At 31.4% G+C, this 19,764-nt stretch overlaps 1 protein-coding gene across 1 annotated transcript in view; it reads right to left on the bottom strand.

The window, feature by feature from the left end:
• The window catches only part of Pcdh15 (protocadherin related 15), a 1,622,160-nt gene that overhangs the window by 981,252 nt on the left and 621,144 nt on the right, over positions 1-19,764 (bottom strand). Inside the window, exon 3 of the mRNA XM_087184836.1 lies at positions 16,157-16,207. The gene's annotated coding sequence lies outside the window, so the exon portion shown is untranslated. The remainder of the gene's footprint in view (positions 1-16,156; positions 16,208-19,764) is intronic.

Here is a 19,764-nt window from a genome sequence, read left to right as displayed (position 1 = left end):
AGCATCATAATTAACAATGAATCGTGTGCATTATCACCTTTCCACTTAAAAAAAAAAATACAACTAGGAGTTTTATACCTGATAGCATAAGCAAACTAAATTGTACTGTATCTTCATGGTTAGAAATTAAAATATCAGAATAATTTGAAATCAGAGTCAGTCATTCAGTTGGTAGTGTGATAGCCAACCCAACTCCGTCTTGTGTCTCCATGCCAGTTTGTGCTTGAACAAAGTGCTTGCACATGAACAAAGCACCCAAAACCCCTACATTTGCTTGGCAGTAAACTTGCTGCAGTTGTAGGATGTTTCGTACCTCACCTGGTGTGTGTGTAACTTCTTTGCGCCCCCCACTAATGTGGCTTGCATCTGCTTCTATAAGATTCTTCTTGCTCTCCCCTGAGCCCTCCCCAACTGAAAGCATGATTTAAAAGGAGAAATCAAATTGCTGAGGAAACTTTCTGGGTGCTAGTCCCGGTCTGCTGCCAGCTATAATAAATGGGCTCTAATCTGGCACAGAGTGTGGCACATCTCTATTGTTCAAAATTGCTTGTCTATAACAGTGGTACTTTTTAAAAAAAACTTATATTTGTTTAAAAGTCCAAGTTTGAAAATAAAATATCAATTTGAATTTGTTTTCTGAAAGTCATTTTGAAATATTAGACAAATATTCCAATCTAAAATTAAAATATTATGTATAATATAGTAGTCATTCGTGTTAAAAATATGAGCATTGGATAATCTAAATGCCATAAGGAAAGGGTTCTTTTATGTTTTATTACAAGAGAGTTTCATCATTTGTTGATTCTGCATTATTTAATGTCAAATCTTTATTATAAAGTTTTATTGTATCATGAAGGAAAATACAAAAATCATTAAAAACGCTGTCATATCTTAGCAGTATATTTAAGAAATGGACTTTTAATATTATGGTCTGTTAACTCTCTTAAAAAGATAGATTGGTAAATAATTTTTATCCTTGAACTAAAATAATTAAAATTTGCTTTATATAACCTGTTACTTCATATAACCTCTCACTTTCACCTTTAACATTGTATTACAGGGGTACTTCTTTTTAGTTGTTTTTATTTTGAGACAGAGTCTTGGTATCTAGGCTGGCCTTGAAGTTGCTATGTAGCTCAGGATGGCCTGGAACTTGCAGTGCCTCCCAAGGGCTGGGATTGTAGGCATTCAGGTATATGTGAAACACTGTGCTGGCCACTATCTTTTTGTTGTTGTTAGTGAAGGACCCTTGTTAGCAAGACAGACTCCATATTGCTGCTTGACCCACCTGCCTTCCCTTTAGATGAACTCAGAAGGAGGAAGCTTAGAAACCTCCTCCCCTTAGAGAGTCTCTGAGAAACAGCAATTAATCAACTATTGTTTTACAAATGTTCTAACAGCAGGACTTTCCACTTCTATACCTTTTGCTTGCTTTACTAGTTCTATCCCATAGGGGCCACCTAGAAACTGTTGGCCTCAAAGGTGTATAAAACATGTTTGTGGAGGCTCCAGTCTCATGCTTGGCTCAGGTCCCGGCAGGTAATAAACTCCAGTGTGGATTTAATATCGGTCTCTGGTTGGTTCTCTCTCACTGGGTGTAACAATTAGAAGGCATTTCTTAGATGTTAAATTGTTAAATTTGCCCTTATAATTTCATAAATTCGAAAATGTTATACTTCTCCAACAGTTTCATTCTTACAGATATTTTAAAAGGGCTAGTGAAGGATTGTTAAAATTTTGTTATTAAAATAATAAAAAACTTAAAAATTTAACTAAATTTTTCATTAAGAGGGCAATGAATAAAAGAATATACAATATCACTGGTAGATTTCTCTCACCTTAAGATGGCGGCTATATATAATAGCTGCCTTCTTCTTCCCATAATACACTGCTTCCCACCTGAACCTCGTTCCAAGATGGCTCCTTTCCCACCCAAATTGACCTTCTCCTTCCCATAATACCCTGATCCCCACCTAAAACACAACCCCAAGATGGCTTCTCCCACCAAAAGACAACCTTCTTCTTCCCAACATGCCCCTTTTCCCGCCAAAAGAGTAACCTGATACTTGCTTTCCTCCTAGCAACTAGTGACATCACAGGCTCCTCCAGTCCCTAGCCACTACATCACTTAACCACACCCCAGCTCCTACAAGCCCCACCCCAGCTCTTATAAAAAGTGCTCCCTGTCTTGACCATATTGCTCTCTCTCTCCTTTGTTTGGAGATAGTCTCTGCAGATCATCCCTACAATAAAGGCTTGTTGTGGCTCTGGTCTGGTCTTGGTTTTCAGCTCTTTTACCTGACAAATGACTCAAATGACTGCACTTTCACATAAGCAATCTAATCAGTTAGAAATCATGTTCTTTATGATGATGTGCTATCTCTATATTTTGAAAACTTTTAATAATATTTTATTTTACATGATTAATGGATGTAAAATTGGTTTGAGAATCTACTAATCAATCAGTGGCTATACTAAGGTTTCTATTTTATTGCTTCCAGTCAAAATTTAAAGCAACATTATTGAAATCCAATATTGTTTATAATAGAAAGATAATCATTGCGCTAAGAGAAAATTTAGCAACCCAACAACCTCTTGTTGAAATATTGGCAGGTCATGCCATAAGAAGGTAAAGGAGTTGGAAAGTGAATTAATATGATATGTTGTCACCATAGCTATGAACAATCAATTATATAATAAATCAGAGTAAGATTCTGAGATCACTGCTGGCCACAGAGGAAATGTGCTTTGGACCCAGCTGATTTTATTTGTAACTCTAGTGAAATGGAAGGACAGCCCATAGTAACCAAGTTACAAATGACACTACTAGGAATTGATCTTGTTCTCTGGTCCCAACCTTATCTTCTTATCATGGAACACTCCAGAGAAAGCTGAAGATAAAAGATACAGTCTGAGATTTATTCTGCTTTATATTCCAAAATCTTTAGAAGTGTGTAACCTTCATTTGACTAAAAGTTTTTGGATGAAATAAATATGTATTTCAAGATGTCACTTTCAAATAAACGCAAAACCTGTTTTAGAATTTCTTTCATATACATTTCATTTCTATTCAAAAGAAAAAGAATTTTAGAATACATTTCTACTGATACTTTAATTGCATGGATGCTCTAAATGTATAGAATCTTAGATTTTTGCCTAAGTACCTGAAATCTAATGTAGTTTTACTTGGAGCAATATAAATGAGATAATTATTTTCAATCTAAATTTTATACTTACTTGACAGGGAATATCTTGAAGTAATTATGACATTAAGCCACATTTACCTACCTATTTTTATATATGACTAGATAAGTACTCAGAAATCTGTCCCAAATTAAAGAAAAATAGTAGCATATAAAGTAAAGATTTTTGTGTGCTATGAAACTTCATTGTACCATAGAAATTCATTACTGTTTACAATCTGGAAAGGGAATGATTTTAAAATACAATGTTACATCTAATAAGAAGCATTTAATTTTCAGTTATTTTTTTCAAGGCATAATTTTCTTTAGCTTTCATTCAATAAAACTGACTGCCAATTTTTCAGATTTATGAATTGTAAAAGGAAACAAAAATAAATTACCAGTATTGTTTGTTTATATATAGTTTTTGATTTTTATAGGAGTGGATAATATGTAGGCAGCAGTGGGTTGTTTTTATATTTCAGCTTATTTCTCACCTAGGAAAAAAGCATTTCTTTCACAACTAAACAGAACATAGAATCTGGTTAACCCATTATTTGGAGTAAAATGAAGTACCACTCTGAGATTTATTATCTCACACAGCTCAAAACATTGTGATTGTTCACTCAGATCAGCTTTGTTACTAAGGTCACAGCTTGAATTTTGAGGTCCTAGCCCTAAAATGGCAACACAACAGTGGGAAAGGATGTTCCATAAACCTTTTTATCTCTTTCTATGTGAATGAGTATGGGGAGGTGGCGTTCTTATGTCTATAAACCCACCTATTATGGGATATTAAGCGGGAGAGTCCAGTTCCTGTTGTGAAAGAATAAACCATAATCTTAAAAGGTTGCTGATACTAATTGTGAAAGGAGATAAATTAAATTAATGTTGGAATCCATAATCTATCTTTTAGTAAGGTATGGAAGGAGAACGCAAAAACCAATAATCGCTGGTTTTTACAACTTTCTTAAAATAAAAAGTAGAGTGGAGACAAACTCTCAAAGGTATAAACCCTTTCACAGCTCTGCATCTGTGTGGGACCACATCATCAAAACTCCATGCTTCCAACGTGAAGGCACAGCCAGGTTTTAATGAGAGTTTGTGGGACTACAGAGTTGCCCTGAAAGGATTAGCTAATTTATTTGAAATGTCTTGAAAGTAACGGTTCTCTCATTTTAATCTGAATTTAAAATAAATGTGATTTAAGTGCTCTGAAAACTAAAGCCAAATATATTTGCATATTAATTGAATTATTTAATCATTTTTTTATTTTAATGTTCTTAAATATATACTGAAAACAATCTTTATTCAATTAGTTAGCTTAAAATTAACTATTATTCATCTAATTTTATAAAAAGTATAATTTTTTATTTGCCCTAATATCTCTAATAATTATATATAACATATAATTATAATATATATATATGGTTTTATTGGTTTACTTTCTTCTTACCAAGACAGTCAACTCCTTGAAATCATAAATTCTTGGTTTTACTAACAGTTTAATTGTTAGCAACTGATAAAATGAATGAATAACCTAGAAATTTAAATAGTTAACCAGCTATGAACAATATAAAGGCATTATTCTTAGGCTAACAGCAGAAGAGTGTTTTAGGTTGGTAGCAACTATCCTGTTCATAGCCAAATGAACACTTGCAAGAGCCCTATAAAGGTTAAAGGCAGAGAAATTTTTGTTTGTAACACTGAGATCATTGAAATTTTCAAGGAGAAAATTGAGCCAATTTGGAAAACTTTTAAAAGTTTACCGTAGTGCAATACTATCACATCAAAATCATACCAAAAGAAGCAATTGGTGTTAGCAAGAGAAATACTTGTTCATTTTGTAACTATTCCACTGAGAAGGCAAACATTTAGAGCATACGGAAATTTGCTAGCTTTGCTTACCAGCAGATGAGTAAGATGAAAATGGGATCCAGTAATGAAGAATAAAAAGAGAAAAGAGTCAGAAAAATAAGGGAAAATACAAGTATCATTTCAGGTACCTCGTCATGGTACAGAATCAATAGTAAAACACTTAACAGATAAGTAACAAAAAATTAAATGACTCCATACTCGGCTGGGCATTGAGTGTGTTTATATTTTGCTGTTTGTAAAAATTCCACCTATATAAAATTGTTTCTGTTAGTGGATTATGCTTCTCAATATTCCACATGATCTGGAGCTTGAAAATAGAGGCCTATTAAAAAACAAAACAAAACAAAACAAAACAAAAAACACTCAGAGAGTGAAAAACACTCAGAGAGTGACCAAGTTCTTAATATAGGAAGAATGAGATCTCAAAGACATGATAGTTGGGTGTTAAAAAAATGTGAGTGCAGTTTTTGTTATTCCTGGCTGGTGAGACTGAATCCAGTAATACTTTCTTATTAAATATTTAGGAATGCCATATTTGTAAGTTTTCAACATTAAGGTATTTGAGAAAAATAATTAACTTACCATACATGTACCCAACAAAAGAAACTTTCTCTATCTCTCTCTCTGTCTCTCCCTCTCTTTCTCTCCTAAATTTAGTAAGAAGTTATTTTCAGAAGAAATAGTTCAATGATTTACATTCTCTAGTATTATTTTTATATATTGCAAAAATAAATATAGGTTGTTATACTGAAAATTAAATGAAATTTTAAAATACCAGTAAATTAAATCATATGTCACAAATTAAATCATATCACAAGCATGACAATCTGTTTATAGTTAGTGAAAGATATTTATCATTTTCCTAACAGAAGATTGATCTCTTTTATTTAACTTTAGTTTGTTTTAACTAAAAACAGATTTCCATCATTTATGAAAAACACTTCTTTAAATTGAATTCTAAAATAATATAATTAAGAGTTTTTTGGCTTTTCTTCCTGAGTACCGAATATCTGACTTGTATCAAACTTGTTTTTGCACTTCTGTACAAGAATAGATATTTAAGAATTACTATTTTCAATTATTTTTCCAATAACTTATGTGCTTCAAAAGTAATCTAGTTATAATGTTTTCCTTTCTGTTTAACTATTTACTTTGGAAAAGCAGATTTTTACATGAAACAGGCTTTTACTATTCCAGAACATATTTGAAAGCAACTGTAAATTATTGTGCGTTTATTAAATTATGAATTATGTGTTTACACAGACAAGTGATCTTAATTTATTCCAAATTATAGGACAGTCTTACACTCATATATCTCATGAATCAAACTGTTTCTTAAGAAAAAATGTCTATCTATCTAAAATTATAGATGTGCTTAGTATTTATTAGCTGTATTAGTTTCTCATGCTCAAGTGGTACCAGATGCCCAGGAGAGAATGTCCAGGAAAGTGGGGTGGGGAGAGCTCAGCACAAGAGAATCTCCTGTCTTTAGATGATTTAGAGGAATCAGACTAGAGTGATGCTAAGTCCATTAGGACACTTCATTTGCACTTCTAGAGTGAATTCAATTCAGCTGAAACACCAAAAATTGATAAATCAAAAGTCTCTGTGTATTTGTTGTACTCTGCCAAGAATATTTTGTTTTATTTTGTCTTGTTTTGTTCTGTTTGTTTTTTGAGACAGGGTCATGCTATGTAGTCAGGCTGGCCTTGAACTTGAAGAAATCCTACTGCCTCAGCCTCATGAACATCAGGATTACAGGCATGTGCCACTAGGCCGACTCCTGAGAACTTTTTAGAACATATCACATCAACAGGAATATACAGTTTTGAATGGATTAAGTTGAATTTTCTATGGAGAAGAGATGTATTTAAAAACTATTCACATTTCCAGTTTTTATTATATACAGATTTATGCAAAAATTATATAGCTGCAATGTTTAAGTGACCTTTATAAATTGAAATGCTCATATTCTTCTTTCCTCTCAAATTAAATGATGTATACACAAGTGTGTTTAAAATCAATTTTGATCATTCCTTTGTCAATAACACTTTAATAAAATATAAAGGAAATATAAGCCTGGCGTGGTGGCCTACACCTGTAATCTCAGCCCTTTGAGAGGCTGAGGCAGGAGAATCACAAGTCTGAGATAAGTCTGAACAATTGAACAACTTAAATGAGACTTTGACTCAAAATAAAATACACAAGTACATTGAGATATTTTTAAAAACAAAAAGGACTGGTGCTGTATTTCAGAGTGTAAGTCCTCAGGTCAATGCCCAGTAGTGAAAAAAATAAAAAAAGAATGAAAGAAAGAAAGGTGAAAAAAGAAAACATAATAAAGATAATCATGAAAATTCAAAGCTGAGACCAAAGAGTAATGCAATATAACTTTAATTAAAATGGAATAAATTATAAGAAGATATTTTCTATTAAACATAACTAAGATGAAATTTCATTTTTGGAATTTAATAGACATTTCATTTAAGCATTCACAATTCTTATCATGTGATGCTAGTGGAAAGCAGTGGGTTTCATTTATAAGAATAAAGGAATGGCCTTTTTTCACTTGGCTTTTTTTCAATGAAACAATGAACTATTAATGCAGAAAAGTGTATACTCCAGGCAAAATGATAAGTTATCTCCAATCAAAAATGGAAAACTAAGTAATTTTTGTTTTATTCTGTATGCTTTTAAAACTACCAACTAGAAATAATTTTGGTACCCCACAAACAAAATTTAAGAATTTTCTATTAAAAATTTTGCCCCTGTCTTTATGAATAGTCCACAAGGAGTATTTTTAAACAGCTTTGGTGCATTTTAATTGACATGTACTTCTCATATGTAAAGTGTTGAACATATGTAAACACCATGAAGCTTTCATCACATTCAAGAGAAAGAACATATCCATCACCCTCCAAAGTTTGCTGAGTCCCTGTGGAACCTTTCCCTCCTCTTACTCTTTTCTACTCCTTCCACTCCCAGACACTCACTAATCATGACTTTGTCACTTCAATTTGTGATGTGTAGAATTATATGTCACTGGAATCATACAGCATATGCTATAGCTATTGTCTGGCTTTCTTCACTCAATCTGATTATTTTGAGATAAGATCTTGTTGTCTACATCAACATCTTATTTCCTTTCACTGATGAATAATATTTCAATGCATTGATAAATCACAAGTTGTTTACAGATCTCTTGAGAGTCTTCTTAGTTGTTAGTTCAATGCCATTATAAATAACACTGTTGTGACCATTCAGGCACACTAGTCTTTGTGCAGACATAGGTTTTTATTTCCTGGAGGCAAATTCTTAGAAGGGAATGGCAGAGTCATATATTGGGTATATATTTAATGATTTTAAGAAACTGATAAAATGATTTCTCAAAACAGTGTGCCATTTTATTTATTTTAGACATTCTAATAGAAGTTCAGTGGTATTTCCTTGTGAATTTAATTTGCATTTACCTAAGGATGCTTATTCTCTTTTCATGTTGTTTTTGTATGTTTACATGACTAGTGCTTATTCAGACCTTTTCCTTCTAAAAAAGTGTATTACTTTATTATTATGTTTTGACAGTTTTCATATACTTTAAATATATGTCCCTCAATGTGCCATTTTGAAATAATTTCATTCAAACTGTAGTTTGACTTTAAGCCTTTTAATTCTATGTGTGGTACAATTAGAATATGGCCTATATTGTTAAATTTCCATGAGATGAACTTGACACAAGGGTTATTAATCAAGTTTTCACTGAGCCATATATGCTAACATAACTGTATTACAGAAAGAAGCCAAGTTATAATATGCACCAGTAACCTGGCTCATAGAAAAATTGATGACTCCCAAAATTTAAAAACTCTTATATTTTTACTATTAGCATGGTTTATCAACAGCAAAGTAAAATTGGGAACTAATGATCCTTGATGTGAGAAAGACATTATCAGTTTTCCTAATCATTATGAGTACATTCCTCACCAGCATAGAAGCAAATGATGTTTATATTATGGACTGTTTGGAAGGCTAAGTACTCAGCACATAGTAGACATATTCTATTGGTAGCATAATAATGAAGAAATGGAAAATTCAAACCTTCTTGAAACATGCACACACACATAAGAATCCAAGTAAGAAAATAAAAGTGAGGTATCTGTAAATTGTTGATTTTGAATAGTAAATTCTAGCAATGGACCTTGACCTGGCTATGCCAAACCAGAGTGGCAAAGGAACCTCTAATATTCTGTGCTCTGTATGAGAGAAGAGTATGATAACTCAACACAGGGAAGAGCAACCAGGCCTGTAGTATGACCAGTTGGGAACACTGAAGCATTCTAAATATTTTGAAATGGTACATTCAATGTCATAATGTAGGGTCATAGAAATTATCGTGATAATTTTGAGAGACAAACAAGATAGAATAGTAGACACAGTTTTAATACACAAATATATTGAATTAACAGTTCTTGCTATTTTCAAAGAGAATATAGTATGACTAATGAGTTTTATTTGCTGTGAGGGGAGAAAAGCCTAAAGTTTAAAAAATCATCTAAATATGAGAGGGCAAAGCACTTCATAGCTAAGCTCCATAGTGTGTATAGTATCTGGAAACAAAAAATGGAATAAAATAAGTATTGAGCAAAAGTCACAGAATGTTTACCACTTCATTTATTGCTTGATAGATCATAGGGGAAAAGCTACTAATAAGAATTTTGCCTTCTGAAATTATGTTTAGATTAAGTGAATGCACATTTTCAGAGAAATGTGCTATATTAAAACAATGCACAAACAACAACTCAAAGTAGCCCCTGGTATTCAGAGTGGAAATATCATTTTTATGAATTTAGATGATATGAATTTAATGTGATTATGAATGCTTAGTAAAAAATTTCAAAGTATTTCCCACTGTTAAGTCTAAAAATGTTATAATAGTGTCACAAAAATAAAACACAAAAGAGGAAAGATGATCTATATCTAAATATATTTAAGTAGCATAAATAATTGTGTAGCACATACGTAAAAACCGTCATGTATGTTACTGAGCTTAATATCTAGTTTGGTGTTTAAAACAATAAAAGCAAACCTTACAAATATAAAATGTAAAAATTCAATGAAAAATTCAATTCTACAATCATGTTTAACTCTAATTATCACAGTGTCCACTTAGATCTTCATGAATTTTTGCTGGGAATTATGAGCACGAGGAATTATTAGAGGAATAACTAGAGTCTCTAAGTACCACAGATCTCACAAAGAAACCATTTCTTTTAGGCTATAGGGCTGAACTTCACAGATCTTTATGACATTAAGGATGGAAGAGCTGAACACAACAGGAGACCATAGGTGGATGGGGGCAGTACACCACCCGTACAGTGTATGGTTTTATTGATTAAAAATATTCATAGTCTTCCAGCACTATACACAAAATATTCAATAATGGGCCTAGCATGTATGATTATTCAATTGAAATGTAATTTTCTTTTCTTCAATTTTGCCTTTGTAACTTGCAACTTCTCCAACCCTAAAATTTCTACATGAAATTACTGCTACATGAAATCAATCTTTGATAAAACACACTTTAATTCATGATTAATTATGCAGAGATAGTATAAAACCATTGCCTCATACTTGAAAGGATAACCAAGACAAAAAAGAGTACATAGTAGGAAAAGAACAGTCAAGAGAAGGGAATTTTATCTGATATTGTAAGTGAGTAGTCCTTTGACACATAAAATAGGAGAGTTGTTCAAAAATATATTAATAATATGTCAAAACTTCAAGAAGCAATTGAAAATTATGAGCTTTCTCGTGTTTTCTGGATAGTCACCCATCATTCCTACACTTTACTCAGAACATCAGTCTGTCTGGAAAAGATTAGGATATATTTAAGATGGAATGTTGACAGATGGAACAGGCAAATTTTAGCTTCTAGCCTAAAAACCACTTAATATGTGAGTCTGTATTCTGTAGACTTACAAGTCAGGTCACTGAGAATTTTTTGATCTTCATCCCTAATTTGCATAAAAGCATCTGAGTCTACAGTCTTTTTATAGATTGTTATAACTCCCACATCTGACTGTAAACTTATGGGAAATAAATGCTTGCCTCCTCCCTTTCACATGTGACATCTGTGAGAAGAAAAATCAGGGAAAAAGAAAAGTGATATATGCAAAGTCAGAGAAGGGAGATTTGTTATATAAATGAAGGCAATGTCAAAGGCAAAGTGTGATCTCAGACCCTCACGTGCCTTCCAGAACTCTGGAAGACTTATCCAAATAAACTAGGTATTTATTACTGTCAAAAAGATCATTCTGAATTTTAGCTGTTCTTAGCAATTGTGGTTTCTTATGATTCACAGGCATTATTTTAGTTAAGAATCTGTCTAATGAGTGGACAGAACAGATCTTTGTACCTGGTTCAGGTTGGCCTTGAAGTAGACTATAAAATGTGCTTCATTCATCATAGGCACTGGGGCTTAGAGTCATACTTCATTACAGAGCAAGGAGTAGGTCACTACTATGTCTTAATCAAACTCACAAATCATATAGAGATTGACTTCATACAACATTGCCAAAGAGAGGTAACATCATATCAATCAGTAGTGGAAAAAAACAGAATATCGCCTAAAGCCATACTTAAAAAAAAAAAAACAACAACAACTCTCCTCCCTATCTAAAAGAGTATGGATGCTTGAGTGGTAGAAGAAATCTCATGTACTGAGAAGACTCACACTTTAATATTGATAATAAAGTAGTGTAGTCTAGATATAAGAATGATGCAGTCTCATTAAATATAATGTGACCAGGTTAAAAAGACTGTAAAATTAAACTGAGAGAAACAATGAAGAGTAGTTGAAAGAAAGGCTACAATAGCTAGTAACGTCAAAGAGAAAGCACTAATTCACCAGAAATTAAAAGAAAATGGTAGAAAATGAATCAAAAAGTAAAGAAATAATATTGAGATATATGGAGACTAGCTCTGGAATTTTCCTTTTATGAGTTAGATAAATTAAAGGAAAGGATAAAAAGAGAGATAGATAACAGAAGAAATAAAATAATTATAAGAGAAATTTTTCCTTGTTAAGAGTATTAGATTTAGGAATTGATTTTTCAGACAAACTTAATTAGAAACATTATATAAGATATGTCCTCTTGAAATTTTAAAAGTTAATGACAAAGAAATATCAAGGCTTGAAAGGGAAAATCACTCAAAGATATAAAAATTAGATTGGCTCTGCTTATATCATTAAAGTCTGGAATATATTAGAAAAATATCTGAAGATCTCACAAAGGAAAAAAATGTTTTATCTTAAAATTCTATTTTAGCAAATAGGTTTTATGAGCCAATTCTGGGAGGAAAGTTTTGAAATGTATAAAACTCAGAACATAAAATAAGTATCTTTTCTAAATAGTTCACATCAGGACAAAAAGATAATTGATACTCAAGATTTTATATACAATTCAAATCCATATATTACTATGCACTGTAAGTCAGAAATTTTATAAATGTTACTGTGATTTTAATAGACACTATTTACTAAGCGTTATGTAATCTCTTTAAGTATACTAGTACCTAATTTGTAATTCCTTTGTGTAAGGGAAGCAATTGTAGCCCCAATTTCTATCTCCGTATTCTCACTAATGATTTTTAAATGTTAATTAAGCAACAACTTATCTTTAAACAGGATAATTTGTCTTGGTGTGTATTTGTGTGTCTGTTTCTACAAAATATATATAAATATTACTAAAATCAAAAAAGTAAAATATGGAAGTTTATAATTCCCAACTGAATTAACAAATATGTCTCAAGAAGGATGTGAGTTTGCAATCATTCAGGATTCCTCATTTAAAAAAAACAGAGGGTAAAAGTTCCCTAGATTATACATAATAGAATTATCTATAAGTAAACATTATGAAATTTGTAACTATGAATATAGCTCCAAACAAGTAGAGATATGAAAACTTGATCTTGATAAATTATTAGAAAGAAACTTTATACAGAAAAAAAAGCTTACAAATTCTAGATTAGCTACTTCATTGTAATATCTCACTCCTTCCTCCTCTCCTGTTAGTGTTATACCATCTCAAACCTCTTTGCTTACTGCTCATAAGAAAGTATTTCTTTTAATAAATTATCCTTCAATTTTTTAACAATTTTTCTAGGCATATACATAAGGCATGGTCATTTTGATTATTTGCATTTAGACATATTTTTATTTCATCTCTCTTACAGAAGTTTCATGAGAAACTTGCTATCTAGTTGGAGAAACTATTAAGGCTATGAAAAGTCATGATCAAATAAAGAACATTCATAATGTGCAACTTGAAGACAAGGGTTGATAATGTGTGGGTTTTTGTGGATCACATATAATAAAGGGAAAAGACACTTCAGGTTAACAATGCTATATTGTGTAGGAAAAACTTGCTGGAGTAGGCCTTGTTCTAGGCCTGAACTCATGGTCATTGTAATTAGAATAGAACAGAGAAGTTACTTTGTGAACAACTTAACCCAAGGTAAAGGTAATACAGGCTAGTCAGAGTTAACCCAGGAAAAATAATATACCGAATCAAGAGGTCATTCAGAGTGACCTTAGAGTTTACCTTCAAATTCAAACCATTCAAAATATTTGATTGTCTGTATTGCAACCTGTACCTAGAATAGCATTTAAAGTGCTTTTAACTATTGTGCTAAAAACCCAGCTATCCCAGTGGACAACCAGAAACAAAGGTCCATAAAAAAGTAAAAATGACACATAAATGAAGAAAGGCCTTAAAATGAAGCATTATAAAAAGTTGAGAGAAATTAGCCAAAGATGGCATATTTTGATTGGTTAAGGTCCTTTGGGCTTGCTTGAAAGAAGTAGTAAATGTTAAATATTCTAAAAAAAAGTTCTCTAACCCTATCTTACAAGCACTGATTAAAAGAACTGAATACCAAATATAACCAGCAGATTTCCTTTTCATTCACCTGCTTTTGACAATATAAAGTATTTTCTTATCTCCGTCACTCTCAGAAATTCTCTCACAATAGACTTATCTATACATATTCATCACTCTGACAGCAGAATCAAGAATAAAAATTCAGATAAGAAAACATGATGTGCATTGCTTTATCTTTTAAATATGGGACATATATAAAAATAGATATATGAAAACAGCTTCTTAGAATGAACAATATGAATAAGCATCATGTATCTTCATTTTATTCTGATAAGGGTAGCACAATAATACATACTGATCATTTGGGTTGGGGATAGTCAGAATTCTCAGTTCTTCTCCTAAAAGTCAATAATAAAGGGCTCATCTTTAAAAACATCTAGATTGATTGCTCAGTGATTACATTTCTACAGTTTATCCATACCATATAATCACACAGACATTGGGAAGGTTGGTCTGAGAACTCAGGTAGAATACTTTTGAATCACTGCAATTCTTGAGCTGACTGTCTAGGTGAGCTTTGATTGTACACTCAAAGACCTCAAAGACAAGAAGGGAGCCAAATATTTGAGGGATTTCACTACTACTAAACTTTTATGACAATTGTTTCCTGAATAAAATAGAGAAGAAGGTTTTTCCCTTTACTTGGCTTGCATTTGTCAGGGAATACAGTAATAAAAGACCTTTAATAATTGACCTAATGCCATAAGTCCTATCTCAACTGATTTTTCTAAAATAGGTGAGAATATTTTTCTAAAATTTACACTTGTTGACTTGGGACTTATTTATTGCAAGATACTATTTAAAGGATCAAAGAAGTAATTATTTTAATTATTTTGAGATATATAGCACTGGAACAAAAAGTGAAATCAGTCAAAGTTTTTCAAAAACAGCATATGACTCTACAATTAAAATTTATATAATCACTGGTGATAAATCCATTGGAAAATATGTAAAGGTTTTATATGTACTTCTAAGGAATCAATATAGTTGGTATAGAGGCAAAACAGTTATTTTTCATTGAACATTGAAGTTTATTTTATTATATTAAATTACAGATATGCATTCAGAACGCATTCACATCTAATTTTACCTCCTTTCAAAACCACAGGCAAAATAGCAAAAAAATTCAAAATCTGAAAAGGTTTCAAATTCAGCTGCCCAACTGTTGACTTTTCTGCAAATTCTGATAATTCAAAACAGAAATGTGACTAAAATAATAAACTGTAATGCTTGTTTCTTGATTTATTTCCTACAGTAAGGATCAACTAGATTTCCTTGTAGAAAAGAAGCTCAGCTCTTTGAACCATATTTTTATTTTGTGATTCAAACCCCAAGTCACTCCAATAAGACCTTTCCAAAAAAATGTTTCCTATCATTCAGTTCAACTTTCCTAAAAGCCAAGCCCTCGAAAACAGGCATTTACTTTTCAGATTTCATCATTTCTGCCCTTGCTTTCTTCCTTTTAACACGCCCTCAGGCAGAAGCACATTCAAAACAGGAATCTCTTCAGAAAATTAAAGGGTCACAAATAAGTGGATTTGCGTATCAAAATGTTTTGTTCTTAAAGACAACATTTCTCCCTGGAATATTAGAAGCAATAAACAATATTTCTGAAATTAATTTATAGTCTGTGAGAATACTTAATTTCAACTAAATATTACATTTGTGACTATGATAAGTAATTGCATATTGAAAATAAAGAGCTATACATATATAAAAATAGACTCAGCCTCTTAACAGTCTTCGTGCCTTGGCTTTAGTCTTCATAGTTTTCCTCAAATTGCTCTTTTCTAAGGTCATCTGTTGCTGTAGAACCTGAACAAATTTTTCTACCTTAAGGCCCTCCCTTGTACTAATTGCTACACTGTAATTGTCCAATGACATTTATCAAGAGATTTTGTTGAATAGCAAAGAAACTAAGTCAAACATTTTTGTTCTGCTGCATAAAATTACATAAGAAGCAAAAATTAGACATCTTTATTTAAATAAGTTTGCAATTATGTGAGAGAACAATCTCACATAATCGCCACACAGATGATAGCAATTTATATCTCCAACCCAACAATCTACTTTCTTTAGGAAATACTACTCTTGGTTTTTGAACTGCTGTCATAAGTTTTTAAATGTTTACAAAAATAAAAAATAAAAATACTATACCTTATTTGTACATCTTGGGATCACAGTTTAGAAATATGACAACACAAACTCCTGTAAATAAAAAAGGATGATTTAGTCAAAGGCATTTGTAAGTCTGAATTAAAACAATTATATAATTAAGGAAAAGCATTTCATAACTACCAAATATTTCTTTATAACTTTTAGTGCTGATATAATTTTAATTCTGCTACATATTCTTATAGATAGAGAAAAATATAATGGGGGTATGTGTGTGTAGACTTGAAAGTATGTTATTTATAATTAAATTTTCAGTGTTTTTAGATCCAGATATTGGATCATTTGGGAAGCAAATTTTTCAAATTTCACAAGAACTATGGAGATAACTCATAAGACATAACATGGCTAGACTTGAAAAATTAAAACTATGCAACAAATGCCTAAATATATACAGTATAATGGTTACACTTGAGTAAGATAGAAGCATATACAGATACAGAACCCCAAATAGACATGAGGAGAAAAGTACTGTACTGTAATATATTATAGTTGAACTGTTAAAAGTACAGGATAAGAAATAATTTTAAAATCTTCACCAGAAAAGTGACATTTAAGGACAACCCCATAAGATCCACAGCGGATTTCTCAGCAGAAACACTATGGACTTGGGAGAATAGAATCACAAATTCCAGGTCCTGAGAAATGTAACTTGAGCCAAGATTACTATATTCAGCAAAACTATCCTTCAGAAATGGAGAAATAAAAACTTTTTAAAATAAGTAAAACTGCTCTATTTATGACCATCAAACCAGCCTTACAAACAGCCTAGGAAGGTTGGATTTAATCAATGAACAATGTGTGCATGTATAGAAATGTCTATCATTAAAATCTATTAGTGTGTGTAATTATTATATGTGTTAATAAAAATTTAAAAAGGTAATTTCATCTTCTAGTGGTAATATCCATGCTGAGTATGTTTTCTTTAAAAATGTAGATTATAATATAAAATCATTCTCTCTTAATAATTGATATATACATATTTATTTCACAGTTACATAATCTTGGAGAGTTATTCTCTTTAAGCAAGCGTCATTTTTCAATATATAATGCTATTTATCTGAAGTCGGTATAGAATCTTTATCAAATCCTTATATGATTGATATCATAGTCCATTACTTCTGAGGTAAAATCCCACTGAGAATGACTTGACAATATATGTCAAAAGTATAATTAAGATACTATCACCTCTTCTAATAAATAGATCTGAGCAACTAAGAGTTAAATATCTGTAATCATTTATTATCAAAACTTCCAGAAATAAATTATATAAAACGTTCTTAGAAAATTCATAATTATTAAGTGTTATAGAGAGTTGATCTGAAAACATTCAAGATAAATATTTATTAATAAATTTACCAAATATTCCTATTGACAATATCAAATTCACATTTTTCTTATAAATATAATAGTGCACTTTATCTATAAAGTACATAATATCATAGCTACAAGTTCACCAACAATAACTATATATATATATAAAACAAAAAATCTTTTATACCTCAGGAATGGGTTAAGTTTTTTTTTTTTTTTGTACTGGGAATCGAACTCGGGTCCTTAGTTTGCGAGGCAGGTGGTGGAACCACTGAGCTAAATCCCCGGCCCAGGAATGGGTTAGGTTTTATATCTTGATAATAACCATTGGACTTAAACAATCAACTTCAAAGTTGCATTCATATACCATTGCATAGGGTAAGAGAAACAAATATAGATGTAGTTTTTGTTATTTGAAGCAACTGGTACAAAGCCATTACAAAACAGAAGAAATATCATTTTCTAGTGAAGTGTCAAATGTCATTACTAAGGAGGCATAGTTCCTTTTATCTAAAAGTGACAGCAATCTGCTCTTGATGTGTGTCTATTGGATATCTGTGCCAGGTTTCACTTTCTCATTAGCTACTTATTTGCATGATGTAGAGGAAAGAGAGGGCTTTAAGAACAACAATAAATGTGCAGCTTGGGGCAGCACTTTGTGGAAGTTATGGACTAGAGCACTGTTAAGCTCTTTCATTTCCATAGCCATATATTTAGTCCATTCAGCCAATATTGAGTTTTATCTCTAATCCTTCAAATTATACTTGTTTTTCTAGTTGGTCAGTATTTGTATTTTCAGTGCTCTTTCCTAATCAAATGCAAGGATAAAGGTGCCCTTTATAAGGATGTTGACAGATGGGATAGAGGAGAGAGACTTTAAAAGAAGAGTTACTATTGCAATAAATATACTACAGTATGTCTTGTGGGAAGTAGTCAAGTCACCAGACAACTGAATAGGTGGCTCTTATGAAGATGAAATGTTAAATTTTACAATACTGCAAGTGTTGCAGAGCATTGCTTACTACACCTAAGGTAAGTTGAAGCTATTTTGGTATTCACACATTGCCTGATAAAGCACATTAAATTTATATACTTATTTCATATACTTCCAAAGGGTACTAGCTAGTAATATGATGAATACTTTCTCTCTTAGTGTTTTTTATATAATTTGAATTTTTTGTTGTTACTGAAAAAACAAAAAAGAAATCTGAAAAATAAAAACAAAAGGAAGAAAAAAAATGCTTACTCTATGGGCCATCATTTTTGCATCTAAATACAGCATTATGTGCCTCTGAATTTCTTGGCAGCATTCCAGTAGTTGTTTAAATAATAGAGTTCATTTGTCAGGAGACTATGAAGAGCTTGGTCTGTCCCACAGCACCACTAAAACCACAGGCTGCCCAGGCACGTTGTAGAATTAGCAATGCCCGAGTCATTCATTTTGAGTGCACTTTAGTCAATGAAATATTATTACTATCATAGCACAAGTAATAACTGCCCTTTTTGGAGCATATATTTTGCCTGCTTTTTATTATGACATTATTCCATTTCTTTTAACAAGATAGAGAGCCCTTCCTTTTATTGATTTTATTAAATTTGATATATGTCATGGTAGTAATTTTATGCTCCAAAGTTAAACAAAGATAAAAGCAATACAAAACTAGAAATTCTTGACCTATGAAAGTTTTCCCTTTTATTTTCTTCTTTTTAACTTCAAATTTGTAAAATTACTACATATTCTGCAGTAGAAGTCTGTTAAATATTATTTCTATTAATATGTTAATTTTCAATCATAAAATTACATTTTAAGGTATAAAGAAATAATAAATATTAGATTTTTGTCCACTTATGTAAGGTTGTACCATAAACAATTCATCCAATAAAATGTTTTTTCATTTACATATAAACAGAGAAGGAATTTAAAACTAATTACAATTTGTATGTTTCTGTGTCAGTTATAAATGCATTTGTCTGTTCAAAATATTTTCTCCACCTAAGTTAACTTAGTTTAGGTTCAGTAGTATGATGATATTTAAAAAGAATAAGATATCTCAGATGAAAAAATTTACACAAAGAGAGACAAATTAGTTGTGTGGTCTTTTCAATCACAGCTTTTTAATAAGGAACACTTACAATAACATAGGTCCTTAACAGGATAATGAAGGGAGAGAGATTATTTATTTATTATCTTTAGAGTATATGTTGACATTTAGGTACATTCAATAAGCAAAAACCAAAAATAAACTACAAATCAGGCCAATGAAGAAACAAAAATAATG

Source organism: Heterocephalus glaber, unplaced genomic scaffold (genome assembly GCF_053883595.1).
Source record: "Heterocephalus glaber isolate CG9 unplaced genomic scaffold, H.glaber_assembly_v1.0 deba00001497, whole genome shotgun sequence".
In the NCBI taxonomy this organism is placed as follows: Eukaryota; Metazoa; Chordata; class Mammalia; order Rodentia; family Bathyergidae; genus Heterocephalus; species Heterocephalus glaber.
Note: the sequence above shows the minus strand (reverse complement) of the source record. Positions and strands in the feature narration are given on the sequence as shown.